The 17340-nt window shown below is 44.3% G+C and overlaps 1 protein-coding gene across 9 annotated transcripts in view; it reads left to right on the top strand.

The window, feature by feature from the left end:
* Positions 1-17340, top strand: part of AFF3 (AF4/FMR2 family member 3) — a 582175-nt gene that overhangs the window by 226748 nt on the left and 338087 nt on the right. The window lies entirely within an intron of this gene.

Genomic DNA, 17340 nt, shown 5'->3' with positions numbered 1-17340 from the left:
TTTGGGTTGTGGGGTTTTTTGTTTCCTCCAAATAAATATGATCTTTAAATTTTAAAAAATAAAGGAAGATAGAGCTTCCCTGGTGGCTCAGTTGGTAAAGAATCCACCTGCAAAGAAGGAGACCTGGGTTCAATCCTTCAGCCGGGAAGATCATCCAGAGAAGGGAGTGGCAACCCACTCCAGTATTCTTGCCTGGGAAAACCCATGGGCAGAGGAGCCTGGTGGACTGTAGTCCATGGAGTCACAGACTTGGACAAGACTTAGTGACTAAACCACCACCACCACCACCTAATAGTAGAAGATAGAATTGTTTGGAAGGAGTGGGTAACAGACAAACTTATAGGGAGTCATTTCTGGCTGAAGTGAAGTGAAGTCAGTCGTGTCCGACTCTTTATGACCCCGTGGACTGTAGCCTACCAGACTCCTCCATCCATGGGATTCTCCAGGCAAGAATACTGGAGTAGGTGCCATTTCCTTCTCCAGAGGATCTTCTAGACCCAGGGATTGAACCCGAGTCTCCCTCATTGCAGGCAGATGCTTTACCCTCTGAGCCTCGGGGGACTAATTCTGGCTGAAGAATCCCAAAATACGGAAAGACACAGATGGTTCCACGGAATATCCTTGAAAGAGGGAAGAACTGAGGTTGAAGGAAGATGTGAGTGAAAGTCACTCAGTCATGTCCAACTCTTTGCGACCCCATGGACTATACAGTCCATGGAATTTTCAAGGCCAGAATACTGGAGTGGGTAGCCTTTCCCTTCTCCAGGGAATGTTCCCAACTCATGGATCGAACCCAGGTCTCCCACATTGCAGGCGGGTTCTTTAGCAGCTGAGCCACAAGGGAAGCCCAATGATAAGATGGAGGATGATAAGAGAAGGAAATACAGTGAACCCAGCAGTCCTTACACCAGAAAGGCTCTCCTCTGAGACCTGACTTGTGTGGGCTTCATGGTGAAAGCTGGCCGACAGCATGGCATACTCTGCTTTTGGTAAACGTTCAGGTTTGAAAATCTAGATTAGTATACCAGCATATAAAGGAACAATTATTTACTTTCCAGAGTGGATCTCTTCTTCAGGAGGAATTACAGTAAGAATTACCCTGTAGAACAAGCCCTCCACATGTATTTAAAACTTGATTTCTGTTCCTCTGATATCTGACACATTGGGTGAAAGGGAGCAGTGTCTCTCCTGGCTGCACACAGACCTCATCTCTTCATTTGACTTGTTAATTATATTAACATAATTCATGTTCCATGTTCCATATTGTGGAAAAATCAAGCGGAGTTGTGTCTTTTTGACAAACCAGATCCCCGCGATGAAGAATAAAATCCCAGCCCTTGTGAATTTACTAAACTTTTATTAATCACAGAGCTTCCTTCTCCGTGAAATGTATAATCATTCCCTTTAGTCTATTTTTATTTTTCCACAGACCTAAACCTTAATTTTCAGTCCCTTCCTGATTCAGTCTATAGCTGCCCCTTAATTTTAGATTTAGGGTGTTTTGGTTGAGAAGGAAAAAGCAGCCACCTTGAGGGTGAGAATGGGGAAGTGATAAGAAGAAAAAAGCCATGCTATTTTCCTTCTCGCCATGAAATCATGGTCTGCCAAAAGAAAAAAAAGACCTTTTGTGAAATGCGGTAGTTCTCTTCCAAATGAAATGGAAGGGTCACTCCAAAGATTAATGATTCTGAGATGTTAATTCAGAGGAGAATTTATTTTTAAAGGCTGAGATTTATTCTGAGCCAGAGGATTCTGAGTTCAGCTGGAGGACTAATGAAGCATGGATTTTATTTTGTAGAGTTCCTAGTGAGACTGTCAGTCATTTATAAAGGGGCCTGTTTGCAGGAATTTTAGATCTGGTTAAAAGTCTATGCATTCAAACTGTGAGATCCTTCTTCACTGGGAATTTGCTCTGAAAACATTTAGGGGAGGAGCTTATTTCTTTTATTCTTGAAGGGTTTTGTGTGTGCACATTCTGTGTTTCTAAGAAGGTACCATATTGGTGTGAATTTATGTTATTATTAGATTGCAAAGTTTAAAAGGCACATTCTCCACAGTAGGAAATCTCCCTGTTGCTGGACTGGACATTGTTTTCCTGCCTGGGGTCAAAAATAAATTAACTTATTGAATCCTAACCAGTTATCTACCCAGACTCTAGTTGAGGATTGAGGATTAGATCCCACCTACGGCTGATTCTTGCTGATGTATGTCAGAAACCAACACAACATTGTAAAGCAATTATCCTCCCATTAAAAATAAAATTTAAAAATACATCTCTCGATGTATAGTACTAGAGTTAAATGTCTGCGTAGAGCCATGCCTGGTTTTGTCAGGAGTAATGCCTACTTTATCGCTCAGACTACATCCCTTCCCCATCTTCTTGTTCTTTTCCCACCAGGACTTGTCAAGACCCTGTGGACACGTGGCATTAGTGTCCTCCTCACTCGTTAGCGCTGCTCTTAAATCATATACCAATCCATGGGCCCATCAAAATGTGCATTTTTAGGAAACTGATGGGCAGAAGTGAAACAGCCGTTGCTTGAGTTCAGACGAGAGTCTCTTTATGTGGCCAACTGTCATGCTGACACTCTTGAGTCTTGCGTTGAATTCAGCTCTGTCATGTTGTAAAGAAAGTTCTCCATTAACAATAACCCATTGGATGTTGGGTGGACTATGTGGATCTTACTGTGAACCCCTGTTTGTCATAATGTGCTCTTTAATCAGCCAAACCTTCAGAAGGAGGTGACAGTCAACCAGGGGGGGACCCTGCCTAGGAACTGCTGCTAAATATGGGAGCTTCTAAGATGCAGCAATCCCCACGAACCACACAGGCTTTGGGGATGTCCCTCAAGCCAGACCAGCAGTTCGTCCCTAGCGCTTGCAAGAGCCTAGATTTCACTGTGGTGCTGCCTACCAGCTTGCTTCTTTCCCAGCTGGATGGTTTCAAGCCACCGCTCTGGGGTCTCTCTTCAACAATTCTGACCTCATAAAATAGGGCATACCTAGCTTGGTTAATGATAATTTATTCTGCAGATTGGGGCTGTAGAAACCCCCTCGCACAGATTAATGGGTGTCCACTGGACATCAGGTAAACCTCAGCAGTGCAGTTACTTGTACCTTCATTTTATATACATTCACTCACACACACAGAGCTGAGAGCTAGAGAGACACATGGGTTAGCTGAGCTCTCCCATAAGCAGGAACGGCCAAAGAATGATTTATAAGTTGCAGAAAGAGAGGCTAGGCTGGGGAGGGGGTGAGGAGAGTAGCTGGGGAGGGAGAGAGAAGGAGAGACAGAGAGAGGCAAATGAGGACCAATCATGCCAAAATGAGGCATGATTTGCTGCTGTATTCCTCTCCCGGCGTATTTTTCCTGGATGCCTCCCGAGCAGGGCTGCTCCATCACTCCTGTTGTGTGTGTGCTCATGCATAAATTCAGGTCAAGTACAAAACCCTGATTTCTCTATTCATCATAGGAATGGGGAATGTTCTTATCAATACAGAACAAGAAATTGCAACTAATTTGGCTCATGACCTTTTTCTTTTATCATTAATGGTTGAAATGGTGTTTGCCTAGCCATTAATGCATTCAGTTCAGTAAACTCAGGCTGTTTGAAATTTTCACTAATCCTTTCCTATTGAGGGCTTCCCCAGACCAGATCGCTTCTGAATAAAACAAAGCAAATGCATGCACAGGTTTCTAAGATTTTTCTGAATCAGACATAATTTACAGGGCATAGCATTTTAAAATGTGATTTCGGGTTTTTTTGTGGGTTTTTTTTAATCGCAAATTCCAGAGTACTGGAGAATGAATGAACTGTTTACTGAAAATATGAATTACATGAACTTACCCTATAAAGTGTTCAAGGATTGAGGGCTTTTTTTCCCCAGCAAAGAAATGAACTGATATATAAGAATAAAAGTAGAAAAATGGTTTAACACCAAGCACAAAGATGCTTTTCGAGTGAATCCATCTTTGCTATTTAATTTACATTTTGAGGGGTCATTAGGATGATGAATGACATGGCTGGAGAATAAAACAGACTTCCTGAACAAAAGACGATCTCTGTAGCCTAATAACATTTTATGCCAGCACTTACATTTGTCAGAAGTGGATGCTATTTATCCCTATGATTATTTAAAAATCATTTTTATTGTCCTTTGTGCTGTGTCCTCTTCTGGGAATTTTAATTCAAAGTTTGACACCTACTTATTAACTTCAGTGAAGTATGGAGTACAAAGGCCTCTACTCCATAAAGAATTCCACACAGCCATGTTTATACTGCCCGCAGCTGTACACAAATTAGCTCAGTTTGGATTTGTTTCCATCTGAAATAGAATGTCTACTGGAAGAGCCTGTAACCTTTGCTTCCTCCAGGAGGCCAGTGCTTGCTCCGTCTGAACCACGCAGGACTGGCCAAGTGGACAGAAGGAGAATTTTCCTAATTATCCTGCAACCCTTCTGCATAAATACATCACTTCCATTTCCCTCGCCTCCCCCAACTGCTCCTCCCCAACGACACTGTCATCTGTTGCCATACCGAGGCCTCTTCTTCGCTCTCCCGGCCTCCATGTCGACTCCCACACCTCACTATCATTCCAGATTGCTTCTCCCCAAGCCATCTGCTCCCCTGGCTGTGGATCCTCCCATCTCCTCCGTGGACCAGGTTTGTTTCCAGGCTGGGTAGCACCCTTTGGAAATTGAGTGGGAGTCCTAGAAGCATGATGAGGCCCACGCCAGGAACCCTGGAGCCGGGGATTCTGTGCGCACAGCATGCTCGCTGGCCCTCCCTAGCTGCCTGGGACACGGTCGCAGCATCCTTCTGCCGCCGCACGGCCTCGTTTCAAGCCTTGATTGCCACACATCACCCCAGAATGCCAACTCATTTTCCTTGTGACTCATCTTGGAGGTTTTTTATAAAGGGCAAGTGTCTGATCTTTCCCAAGAGGAAAAACAGCCCTGATACAGTGAGTCAGAACCTCCAAGCAAGCCGCGTCCCAGGAGATGGCTCTGCAGCCCCCGCGGGGCCCTCCTGGAAGTGCGTGACCCCGAGCGCGGCAGCGTGCAGCGCGGGCCCATCCGCCTTCATAGGAGATGTGCAAGGATTTCTTCCTCCTCTCATGCCTGCATCTAGGCTCAAACATCTGCCTACCTCAGATGGTCTTACCTTTCCCAGTAGGCTAGAAATAAAACAACCAGCCACAAAAGCTGAAAGATGAATTCTTGGAAAGTAAAATCCTGATACAAATTTTAAATCTCTTTTATCAAATGATCTTGGCTGTTGATGCCTCGAAGCCCTGTTCTGCAGAGAATCCAGCTTTGAGTTATGGATCTGGATTCACTGGCAATTGAATGAACATGGAGCCATCATACCACTGTCACTGGCATTTTTAGATGATGTCAATAAGGAAGACTATTTCCCTTTGGTCCTTAACTGCTCTAATTTTTTAAATAAAAGTTACAATGATGATTGATGTTAGTTTATACCTAAAGGGGGTAGCTGTTGTATCTACTCCTGTGGACACTAATAATAATCAAAAAGGACATTAAAGACTCAAGAAAGCTTAAGGTCAGTGTTTTCATAGTTAGGACAGGACTACAAGTGTGGCCTCGGACACATCGGCAAGACCGGACTGCTTGTGAATCTGGCCACATATGAAATAGTAACCCATTTCTTTTGCTGCTTTTTGCAAAATAACCACCAGTTGTTTATTCCCAGTCAACTCTGAGCTTTCCAAAAGTTCAGAATTGCCTTTACAGAGAACCTCTGACTGTTTTCCTACCATGAGGTAATAATAGAGAAATTTTACAGAGGTGGCTCTCTTCACCCACAGGAAATGGAAGAAAAACTGATACCCACCCTGCAGTATGTAATGCTTCATTAATATTATTAATATTGTTGTTATCTAGACATTTATGGAGCTGCTAAGAGGTTGATGAGCATGGCTCAGAAGATATAAACGTGGTCCCTGTTCACAAGCTGAATTTAAATAGCTTGGAGACAGATAGTATAAACATAAAAATTCAGGTAAAGGAAACGATTTCAAGAAAGGAATTCCATGAATCTGCAGAACTCGTTATGGACTGCCTAGGGAAGTGACTGACTTTTTTCAAAAGCATGAATAATAGGTATCTTTGTTAAAGAATACAATCTGGAAAACAGTTTTAGAACTGCACACTCTGTGTTTCCCTCACCATGACCAGCTCTGGGATTTTTTTTTCTTTCAGCCCTATGAGTTATTACTTCATTGCCTCTAGTAAGATTCATGGGCTGCCCTGAGTGCAGACTTTATGCAAACAAAGAAAACCTGGAATCTTCTCCAGAGTGATCTGATTTTGTGGACTGAAAGTTGTTTAGCTTTCTCCTTCCTCTGCCCATGTTTAATTCAGATACTTGCAAGATTTTCCATAGACTTAAAAGAGTCAAGGTGTGGGATTACTGCTTAAAAGTGGTATAGTGACAGGGTACTATTAAAATAAAGAGTGCAAAAACAAAACCTGTTGTCAGGTTTTAGGAATCACCTGTCTTTCACTTGAGAGATGTCCCATTGCCAAATCAAGAATTTAGTGATAGTTTTTCTAATTAATTGATTGAAATGTCTTACGTGTTCTTAAATTTACATTTATTATTGATTATTTTTAGACTGCATCAGTTTTGATAGGCTGGCCTCAGAGAATATGCCAATGGAAAGAAATATGTCACTGTTTACTGACAGAACAGCAACTTGTTTACTTTATTTCTACTAAAGTATACTTATCATAAAATTGTCACCAAGTCCAGGCTGGTACTGTTCACCATGAGATAGGCCAATAAATGGAGAGATGAGTTCCAAAGAATAGCAACTTAATTCTGAAATCCAGCAGACCAAGATGGTGGACTGGTGTGCCAAAGAACCATCTTACCTGAGTTAGAATTCAGGCTTCTTTTATCCTAAAAGGGCAGGAAGTATGGCTGGTTGCTGCAAACTTGTTGTTGCCTAAATCATTTTTTTTCTTGCAGCTGTCCACGTAGGTTTGGCTGCAATGTTCTTATAAAGCTCCAATAAGACAAATGTTATTCTCCATTCTGCAACTTTTTATCTCTGTATGAATCAAAAGTGTTATACCTCTAAAGATCAGAGCATGGAGAATGGGCGTCCTGTATATTGCTGGTGTTCAGTTGCTCAGTGCTGTCTGATTCTTTGCGACCCCATGGACTCCAGCACACCAGGCTTCCCTGTCCTTCCCTATCTCTCAGAGTTTACTCACACTTACGTCCATAAGTGTCAGCTTTCTCCCCAGTGCTTTGAGGAGTTGGCTGGCAAACCCCAAGTGAGGTGCTTGGGCCACACAGGGGAGGCCAGCAATTAGAGTTTTTTAGATCTCATCACTAGGGCCTTTGAAGGAGTCCCTGACTTGTTGATGAAAGTGAAAGAGGAGAGTGAAAAAGTTGGCTTAAAGCTCAACATTCAGAAAATGAAGATCATGGCATCCGGTCCCATCACTTCATGGCAAATAGATGGGGAAACAGTGGCTGACTTTATTTTCTGGGCTCCAAAATCACTGCAGATGGTGATTGCAGCCATGAAATTAAAAGATACTTACTCTTTGGAAGGAAAGTTATGACCAACCTAGACAGCATATTAAAAAGCAGAGACGTTACTTTGCCAACAAAAGTCCATCTAGTCAAGGCTATGGTTTTTCTAGTGGTCATGTATGGATGTGAGAGTTGGACTATAAAGAAAGCTGAGCACTGAAAATCGATGCTTTTGAACTGTGGTGTTGGAGAAGACTCTTGAGAGTCCCTTGGACTGCAAGGAGATCCAACTAGTCCATCCTAAAGGAGATCAGTCCTGAGTGTTCATTGGAAGGACTGATGTTGAAGCTGAAACTCCAATACTTTGACCACCTGATGCGAAGAGCTGACTCTGGAAAAGACCCTGATGCTGGGAAAGATTGAGGGCAGGAGGAGAAGGGGACGACAGAGGATGAGATGGTTGGATGGCATCACTAACTCAATGAACATAGGTTTGGGTGGACTCCCAGAGTTGGTGATGGACAGGGAGGCCTGGCATGCTGTGGTTCATGGGGTTGCAAAGAGTTGGACACGACTGAACAACTGAACTGAACTGAAAAGATAGGTAGATGCAATGGAAGGAACTCATCATTAGCTTGGCATTTTTAAGCATGATACTGATATCTCCCGGATCGTGATCTAACATCATGATCTCAGAGAAATACTCAGCCAACAACTCTTTCAGCGGAAATGACTGATGAATATTCTCCTTTTTGTTAGATCACTGCGGTGGTTATTTTGATCATGCCTAAATGGGCCAGGGCTCTCAGTTGGTCCCTACTCTCCTTTCACCCCATCCTTACATGGCGCCTACCATCAGCCAGCTTTGTTCTCTACATGGTTTATTCCATGTAGTTCTCACAGCAACCCTGTGGGATATGTCCTGTGTATTGTCTGCATTCTACAAATAGGAAAACTGAGGCAGAGAGAGGTAAAGCTCTTACCACATAATCTTTGAGGGCGCCAAGACCCTTACAGTGGGTCCCCGAGGCCAAAACTCTCTTCATAGTGATGTTGAGATAACAGCTGTTTGTTGCTCTTTTCCATTGTGTTGATGGTCACAGTTGGAGTGGAAACAATGGGAGAATAAAACTGCCGGCTTCTTACGGTAAATAACCGCGTTCACAGCCATGGACTCACAGTTTAAAAACAAACAAAAACCTGCCAGTTTCACTTCAAGAATGTCCTTGATGAAAGAGTGAAACTTACGCTTTTTCGGTTTTTGTTGCTATCTTGCCAAAATAAGTATTAACTGTGTCTCAAACTCCCTGCTACAGCCCCCCAAAAATGTGTTATTTAAAACAGAAAAAAAAAAGCTAAAAGCATGTTTCTAAGTCATAGCCTATATTTTGGTGTAAGACTTAGTGTGTTTTTATTTCATGCTGAATTTAGTGAGATACCCAAGAAGACTGGTGATGGCAACGAGGGCCTGACCCAGCCCATCCTGGGCTTTAGATTTGGAAATAACATCCTTGGGAATTGCTTGCCCAATTTGCTGATCTAAACTCACTTGATAGAAGGGCTTATGAGTATATCTTAGAAGTCTTGAAGGTACAAATTTACACAGAAAATACAGTGTAGGAATCAAATGCATGGAGTGAATTTTGTTTGGAACACTGGCCTACATCATTCATCTCTTTGTGATCCATCTCATAGATTACAAGATGTTAACAAATGTATGTAAGTTTTTTTCACATTGAAATTATACAATCTGGTATAATAAAACCTTGTTAGCTTGATACTTTAAGGAAAAACACTGGCATTCTCACTGGGGAGATACAAAGTGGTCTCCAGCTGCCTTTTTTTTTTTTAATAGATTTTGTTCAGATTGAAGGAGAGTCATATGTCTATGTGGAGGGAATGTGCTTTGTCACACCAAAGAGAAGAGGCTTTTGTAAATTCACATCTTACCTAGGTGTTAAATTTCTTGCCATTTTCTGAAATTTTGGGGAGTACCAAGTTGCATTCAGGATACCCATTATCAAGCTAATGAGGTTCTGTTATAGAAGGGTTTTTTCCCTTTTTTCCTCCTCCCCCTCACCCCCCTTAAATCTGAAGGAAAACCTTCAGGGCTTCTAAAACACTAAAGAGAAAATTTTGGCTTAGACCAGTGTTCAGTCCAGTGCCAAACTTAAAATGGGATTCAAATCCACGTAGTAAGGAATTTATTCATAGCAGCTATCCTGATAGAGTGATCTTTCACTTTGTTCTATTCAACTGTCTTAAAATTTCCTGTTTCAAACAGCTGTTATTTGGTGAAAACAATGTTAAAATTAAAAAAAAATAATAAAAAGTGAAATTATTTATTTTATTAGATTTCACAGCTGAATGCATGTCTTTCTAATACTTGCTAAGTGAGGAGTATGTGTAAGGCATTTCTGTCTCCCCCGTAGGGTTATAGGTTGAGAAAAACCACTTCATAGCGCATGCAAAAGGAACATGGAACACAACTTTACTTTAAAGAATGCCTGAGAGACACCCAGTGGTTCTGAAACTTGGGTGTTTGGCAGACAGCTTCTTGAAAATGAATGAAGTGAAGCTGTCACTTCCAGGAAAACAATTGACAGTGTTTGTTGCTAATGATAAAATTTGAGCTTGCAAGTAAAAATCACAATTTTAGAAAAAACTTGTATCTGCCACTTAGGAGCTTGACAGCTACATTAAATTACACACTTAAGATCTTTTTTGATGAGACTGGTGGTGATGTAAATAAATGTGATTTCTTGATGTTCTGTAATGAAATGTGTTAGCATATGGAAGATCTGTTTAATTCAACCAACCAATATTTTCCAAATTATCAGTGCATCCCGTTCCACATCCATGCATGCATATTATGCATGTGTAGGAGATTTTTCAAAGTGCCAGATAAACCAATGGCTTTTAATGCAATGGCATTTGAAAACGTCATTGCTATGATTTCAGAATTCACCTTACAACTAACCTTTATCATTTCTCAAAACATTGTGGCTGTGATAATAAAAATCTTCACAACATTGCCTTCAATTAATTGTTGTGTGGAAGTCAACCTTGAAGAAACATCTGCAAAATAAGTAGGTTTTGTGAGCCTTTCCTTATCATTAAGGATTTTATTCAACTTATCCAAGTTTGTAATGTTTCACGGTGGGTCAGAGAGAATTCATCAAGAAGTGAAATAGAACAGAGCATGGTGTTATGATGTAAATAAACACTTAGTAGCTAATATTTATTGAGAGTGCACGCTCAGTCACTCAGTCTTGTCCAACTCTTTTGTGACCCCGTGGACTGTAGCCCACCAGGCTCCTCTGCCCATGGGATTTCCCAGGCAAGAACACTAGAATATGATGCCATTTCCTACTCCAGGGGATCTTCCTGATCCAGGAATTGAACCCACACCTCTGTGTCTCCTGCATGGGCAGGCAGGTTCTTTACACTGAGCCACCAGATTGGGTGGCTACTATGTGCCAGGCATTTTGCAAGGAGATCCAACCAGTCCATCTTAAAGGAAATCAGTCCTGAATGTTGGAAGGACTGATGTTGAAGCTGAAATGCCAGTACTTTGGCCACCTGATGCAAATAATTGACTCATTGGAAAAGACCCTGATGCTAGGACAGATTGAAGGCGGGAGAAGGGGTGACAGAGGATGAGATGGCTGGATGGCATCACTGACTCGATGGACGTGAGTCTGAGTGAACTCCAGGAGCTGGTGATGGACAGGGAGGCCTGGCGTGCTGCGATCCATGGGGTCACAAAGAGCTGGACACGACTGAGCGACTGAATTGAACTGAACTGAGACATTCTCTGTGAGGCAGGTGGTCTCACGTTTTACAGGTAAAGAAACAGATACAAAGTGGTTATGTAACTCTCAAATGACAAAGTCAGCATTCAGACTGAGGCCGTCAACATCCAGGGGTCACATTTTTAATTACCTTTCATGGAATTTAACCAGTTTGAGGGACAGAGTGGTTTCTTTCTGTAATGGATAATTTTGCACATAATGCTTCTTACAGTTGCTAATTGACTCTTTTTTTCCTGCAAAAAGCTGCATTGTTTCTGCTCTTCCCTCCACTTAGGGTCAAGGCTTCCAGGGTGGTTAAAACCTCGTAGGAGGCTCCTAGTCCCAGAATGCCAGCCTTTCTCGGGGGTCCTGGCCCAGCCCACATGGTATCCTGCCCTCTGTGGAGGATGGTCAAGGGGTCACCTTCCTCCTCGTTGTCATAGTCTAGGAAGTGGTTCTCCAGGAGGTCACAGGGATGGGGGGTGAGGACCTGTGTGAGCAGAAGCATCAGGGCCAGGATGTCAGGGTGCCACCCCCTCACTGAGGCCAACTCTGTGTGTGTGTGGTGGGGAGGGTAGCAGGTACGTCCTCCCGCTCTCCTCTGCCAACTGGGGAAGTGCCCACACCCCTCGGGCCCACGCTATCAGGGCAGAAGTCTAGGTTCAGAGGGAGGAGGTATGGGAGGCGAATGCAGATCAGTGGGGAGGTGAGCCAGTTGGGTCTGGGAGCTCAAGGCTGCTCAGTGACAAGATGCCAACCGGAAGCAGAGCATGGCCAAGCCATGCTCCAGAGGCTGAGGCAGGGGAGAGGCCTGGAGGTTGCTCTTCTCTGTTAGGTATAAGCAGTAGTTTTGAAGTCAGGCACACCTGCAGGACCCCCAAGTTCACAGTCTACTCATTTCCTAAAAACTTTCTAACGGGGTCCCTGCAGATATGCTGAGGCATCACCAGAGTTTGTCCCCAGCCAGCATCCCCTCCACTTGCTCCTCTGTGCCTGGCTCACCTGGACCTGGTGAACTCCCTAATACAGGTTCCCTGTTATCCAGCCAGCGCCTCACTGAATGTACACGTTCTTGCTCTTTCTGAATGTTTAGGAATAGTGTGAAATTAACTCACAAAGAAGAGCAGAATTTTGAGTTCCTCCACTAGTGACATCAGATTTTTTAATCATATATGACTTTCTGCTCCTAAATCCTCCCATCAGAGTGGTCCTCTGTGACAAGGTTCTGTCGTTACCTGCTGGCGTCACTGGCTGGCTGGCACATTGCTGTACACACTGGGATGCCTACCAGGTAACACGGGTAAGCTGTGTTACTCTGGAGTCCTCTAAAAGGACGCACGATGGTGGGCCTGCTGGGCTGGAGATAATGGATACAACTGAATACGGCAAGTCCCCTATATACGAACGGTTCCTTTTTGAGAGTGCATTCGTTAAGTCCAGTTTGGTCATAGGTCCAAAATGTTAGCCCAGGTACCCAGCTAACACAATCAGCTATGTAGTACTGTACTGTGATGGGTTTATGATACTTTTCACACAAATAATACATAAAAAAAATAAATAAAACATTTTGACTCTTACAGTAGAGTACGTTGGGAAGCACAGTAGTATAGTGTCATAGTGGCATCCAGGCATAAAGAGTCACTGACTGGAGGAGGGAGGGTGGGTGGGAGACGGAGGAGCTGAAGGATCACCAGCAACAGGAGACGGAGGGAGAGCTGCAGTTTCACGCATGCCTGACGCGGATGGGACACACGTTCGCATCTTAGAAAGTTTGCAACTTGAAGGTTCATACGTAGAGGACTTACTGTGCTACTTGTTCAGCATTTCTTCTTATTCAGTAAAGTCGGTCCCAGCACTTCCTGGGGACAGATGTTGTCATGTCCGGGGTTGTGTTAGTGATATTTTCAGTTGTAGGTTCTCTGCAGTGGAAAGCCTGTCCCAGTCTATTTAACTCCCTCCCATCTGCCCGCGCCCACCCTGGAGGCCCGCGCCTGACACATGGGCAGAGTGGGCGCTGAGCAAATGTTTATTGAGCCAGCGCCTTCTTTTTATGGAATGCCTTTGCTGAGATTGAAGAAGTCCTATAATTTTATCAGCCAAATAAATTCTGTTGGGTATTTTCTGGGAAGATTGCTGATCTCATCCTTTCCAAATTCTGGGCATGTGTTAAATGTATTGACTAGAGCTCTCTCTGTACCAACTCCCACAGGGAAGGGGGCCCTTTGTTGGGAAACAGTTCTCTGAGACCCGTGAGCTGGCTGGGGCCAGGTGGGGGTGGCCGGGGCCACCTCTAAGTCCAGAACTAGGAACTTGTATTCAAGATCGGACTGTTGGATCTTGGCATAGCCCCCTTTCTTCTTTCTATAAAGAGACAGCTTCCTACAAAGAGAACACAGCATCCAGCCAGAGAATAGTAACTTTATCCTCTCTGCTTCTTTGATGTTGTTCAGAGGATCCGAGATGCTACTTATTAAAATGCTCAAGTCTCAGGGTCATCCCAGACAGACTCATGGTTCTCAGAACTCTTCCTGCAGTGCTCATCCCCTTCCTGCTTCTGAACTCAAACTCCCAGTCCCCTCTCTCCAGAACTTTCCCAACAAGATAGAAGGCCCCTCCTTCAAGACCTTCCTGCTTCAGGACACATATCCCCTCAGGGCACCACCTGTCAGATCTCCACCCCCTACCCGCTGCCTGTCCTGTCTACCCTTCCAGCCTAACATTGACTTTCAGTCAGTTCCAGCTAATGTTAAGTCTGTTTCCTGCGCTGTGCCCTCTCTGTGAACTATGCAGACAAGATTAGCAGATACAATTAGCTGCTTTAAGATTTAAAAAAAAAAATCACAAGGACTCGATTTTAATTATTGCCCTATTGCCTAGGACTGCTTGGAATGTTGGCTTTTTTGATAGTCTGTCTCTGAAGCAGGGAGAGTGTGGGATATGCGTAGACATCAGAAACAGGATTTCTTTTTCTTCCTAAGGAACGAAACCAAGCATGCTTTCAGAAGCTGTGAGAGCCTTCTCATGAGCTGGTAGATCCCATCTGTGCGTTTTTCAGTGACATGCTTCAAGTACACAAGCTGTAGTCAAAAGACCTAAAAAAAAAAGAAATGTAAAAAAGAAAGAAAGCGAAATGTGGGTGTTAATGAGAAGGCCCCAGCTTGACAGCTGTGAGGAGGGCTAGTCTCTTTCTCCGTGTGCCCACCTGTCCCAGCGGTGTGATTAGCACACTCACACTTCCTGGGGGGAGTTTGGCATTCAGAGGTGTCACCTGGAGTCTGGGTGCCCCAGCGGATGCTTACCTGTGTTGTGTGTGAGGTTGCGGTGCCCTACACCCAGCACTGTCCTGTGGAGACCACAGTGAAATTAATGGAAGAAATGGTGAGCCCTTCTCTGTGTTCTCACTCCTGGGGATTGGAGGGGGATCTTGGATGGAAAGAGCAAAGTGTTACCAAAGAATATTCTGAGCATGGGATGGAAGTCATCTGCAATACTGTCGTATCTAGTGTGAAGTGTTAGCTGCTCAGTCATGTCCAACTCTTGGGACCCCTTGGGCTGTAGCCCATCAGGCTCCTCTGTCCATGGAATTCTCCAGGCAAGAATACTGGAGTGAGTTGCCATTCCCTTCTCCAGGGGATCTTCCCGACCCAGGGATCTAACCTCGGTCTCCTGCATTGCACGCAGATTCTTTACCATCTGAGCCACCAGGGAAGCCCTCTGTCTTATCTACAGAAATTATCAAATGACTTTCTCTAGAGGCCCTTTGGCAAACGGGGATTGCCAGCCATCTTTTTGGAAATACAGGCCCCAGGGACACTATATGATGGGTTCCTTGGCTGCTAGAGGTTGCTCCCAGTCCCATGATACCAGTAGGTTATTCTAGTCTTGTTGCAGTGATGAGTTTTCCAGTAGGCTGACTTCAACCTCATCTGCCGTAATAGATTTGAGATGGCTCTTGAAGAATGAATTCTCCAGGCAAGAATACTAGAGTGGGTAGCCATTCCCTTCTCCAGGGGATCTTCCCGACCCAGGAATGAAACTCAGGTCTCCTGCATTGCAGGCAGATTCTTTACTGCCTGAGCCACAGCCTGGAATTCCCTGCTTTCTCTTTGGTTTTTCTCCTCTTATCAGTTCCATTCAGACCTACTATGACAGTTTACAATGTGACCCATGTTTAGGAGTAGCCATGACTATCAGAGTTCTTCCATAAAATTGGGATTTAGAGGAGCAAATGTGTATGTGCTAAGTTGCTGCAGTTGTGTCCAACTCTTTGCGACCCCATGCCAGTCTCCTCTATCCATGAGATTCTCCAGGCAAGAATACAGGAGTGGGTTGCCATGCCCTCCTCCAGGGGATCTTTCTGACCCAGGGATCGAACCTATGTCTCTTCTGTCTCCTGCATGGGCTGGCGGGTTCTTTTCCACTAGTGCCACCTGGGAAGCAAATACTCCCTCTCGTAGTAGAGAAGCTACTTTACCAGCTTTCATTTTCTCACCTTTTGGCATTCTCTTTCAGTTACTGGGTTTCATGAATATATTATTGGGAGAAGAATTGCTATAACTTCCATTGAGTGATTTTACATCTTTCTTAGTTTTGGGAGAACTCAGCATCTGATCATCCTAATAGAATCCCCTGCCTTATGAGGCAGACCCACCTGCAGAAACTGAAAATGCTGGATGCTTGCTTCTCCAGCCTCCTTTGAAACTGGGGCTTAAGCTCACAATACAGGCTCTGCCAGCTTGATTCATCCCCCTCCAGATACTCAGTTGGAGTCTTGTGGTCCAAGGATGTAGGGAATGTGTGGAGTCTACCAGCGAGGATGCCAACAGTGGTGGCAGTGTCCTCTGGTTTCCAGGCTGCTGTTTCCTTGTAGCACTTTAGTGCCCTCCATGCAGTGCCCGCCATGCAGTGCCCACCACCCAGTGCCTGCCACCCAGTGCTCGCCATCCAGTGCCCGCCACCCAGTGCTCGCCATGCAGTGCTCGCCATCCAGTGCCCACCACCCAGTGCTCGCCATCCAGTGCCCGCCACCCAGTGCCCGCCACCCAGTGCTCGCCATCCAGTGCCCACCACCCAGTGCTCGCCATCCAGTGCCCGCCACCCGCTGCCCGCTGATAGGGATGGGGCCCATCAATTACAGAGAGGCGTCTTCCCCAGGCCCCAGCCATGCATGCTGTGCACCTTCTGTCTTTAAGGTCTTCAAGCCTAGCTTCCCAGGTCTTGTGCGGGGTCTATAAGAAACCCAATATTCTCTTTAATAAATGCCATTTCAAATTAAGTTCACTAGAGTTGGTTTCTATTGCGTTCTACCAAAAGCCACATTAAACTAGTTAGCCTCTCTCAAAGAATGTGGAAGAACTAATAAAGAGAAATATATAATGTAACTGGTAGGTGGTCATAACACGCGCTGAGTTAGGAGTTTACAATTCACCTATTCCATTTCCAGTCAGCCTAAGATGGAAAAGTAGCTTCCAGACTTGGCTTTAATATCTTCAGAGACCCTGTAGTCATTGTATATTCCAGCCAATTTCTGGGAAGATCTTAGTGCTGGGGAGATGTACCTTATCTTGCAACTCCACTGCCGAGCACAATGCCTGACCCATAGTAGGAGTTCAACAAATACTAGTTGAGTGAATGAACTGTGCGCCCATCATTGGCTTTAATTTCCCCTTCAGAAATGTGAGGGTTATATAATATCCTTGACTTTTTCAGTGACATCATATGTTCCTCTTCTCTGGGCGCCTTTCTAATGAATGGCTTCTGGAACATAGCACAGGGCACTCTATTTGGCCATAGCAAGGTTGTCCTTTTTCCTGCAAAAAAAATAATTTATTAGTCAACTTTGCTTCACTGCCAACTCCCACCACCAGTAACTCCAAAGTTGTACACACAGGAGGTGCTTAAGCTCCAGCTCGTATGTTCTTGGAGTTGTATCTTTGGCCCTAAATATAATATTCATTTATCTCTATTAAATTCCATTCTGTTAGAATGGCCCATCCAGCTTAATGAGCTCTTTCTGAATCTAATTCTGG

Source organism: Bubalus bubalis, chromosome 12, assembly GCF_019923935.1.
Source record: "Bubalus bubalis isolate 160015118507 breed Murrah chromosome 12, NDDB_SH_1, whole genome shotgun sequence".
Classification (NCBI taxonomy): Eukaryota; Metazoa; Chordata; class Mammalia; order Artiodactyla; family Bovidae; genus Bubalus; species Bubalus bubalis.
The sequence above is the reverse complement of the archived record's forward strand: the minus strand, read 5'-3'. Positions and strand labels throughout refer to the sequence as shown.